The sequence below is a fragment of the Suncus etruscus genome, chromosome 7, assembly GCF_024139225.1.
Source record: "Suncus etruscus isolate mSunEtr1 chromosome 7, mSunEtr1.pri.cur, whole genome shotgun sequence".
In the NCBI taxonomy this organism is placed as follows: Eukaryota; Metazoa; Chordata; class Mammalia; order Eulipotyphla; family Soricidae; genus Suncus; species Suncus etruscus.
The window spans coordinates 83,021,771-83,022,941 of NC_064854.1; the positions used below are offsets into that span (position 1 = coordinate 83,021,771).

A 1,171-nucleotide genomic window follows, 5' to 3' on the forward strand; every position below is an offset into this window, starting at 1 on the left:
TTCTGTTTCTTCTTTCATTTTTCTATTTTTCTTTTTATATCTGGTATCTTCTGGTAGATGTATATGTTTTTATATCCTTTCTATGAAATGCTATGCTACAAAATTATTAAGATTCTACAATGGAAGCCCCAGAGAAAATATAATGTATTTAATTATTATTTTAACAGTGTTCTTTCTAAGTATGGTTAAAACAAACTCAGTTTCATTAGTCATGCAGCAACAAGTTTCCTGAATTGAACTATGACTAAATGTTTAAGTAAATATTTGCAGACTTACATTAGCACTTTTTTTTTTGCCTTTTAAATAAACTACCATATAATCATCTAAATATAAAACAGCTATAAAACCAGTAGTAACTCACCATAACGTGAAAACTGAAACTTGAAAACTGCCAAACATTTCTTGGTTAAAAAGAAATGACCCTGAATCTTCTTGATTGCCTCTTGAAAATAAAAAACATACTAGATAGAATGTTTTGGTTGACAATTAAAGGAAGAAAAATTCATAAACAACATTCAGCCAAATATAATAATTTTAAATTATATTTTATAAATTTAATTTTTAGTCCTCCAATTCACAATACATATCAGGCAAAGGGCCTGTGCTGAGATGTATATGGGGTGCATTTACTGTACCTCCTCTTTCTATACAGTCAGTGTAAAGAACACAGCCTGTGGTAAGAATTGGGAGGACTTATCTTTTCTTTTTTTTTATTTATATATATAATCCTTCACCAGTGCAACATTCCCATGACCAATATCTCACGTGTCCTTCCTCCCCACTCCACACGGCCTGTACTCTAGACAGGCTTTCTACTTCCCTCATTCAGTCACATTTTGATATGATAGTTTTCAGTGTAATTATTTCTGTGACTGCACTAAACGATTCCTGTGGTGAGCTTGATGTCAGAAGCTGGACCCTCCAGTCTTCCTCTATTTTGTCTCTGAGAATCATTACACAAATATTTTTCATTTTTCTCAAAACTCATAGATGAGGGAGACCATTCTGTGTTTATCTCTCTCCCTCTGACTTATTTCACTCAGCATAATAGATTCCATATACATCCATGTATAGGAAAATTTCATGACTTCATCTCTTCTGATGGTTGCATAATATTCCATTGTGTATATGTACCATAGTTTCTTTAATCATTCATCTGTTGAAGGGCATC

The 1,171-nt window shown here is 32.3% G+C and overlaps 1 non-coding gene across 1 annotated transcript; it reads right to left on the reverse strand.

Annotated features, from left to right (window-relative positions):
* Positions 1-560: 560 nt before the first annotated feature.
* On the reverse strand, positions 561-693 carry LOC126014754 (small nucleolar RNA SNORA51). Its single transcript, XR_007497751.1, has one exon. It is a non-coding gene; the product is annotated as a small nucleolar RNA SNORA51 (small nucleolar RNA).
* Between the last annotated feature and the right edge of the window lie 478 nt (positions 694-1,171).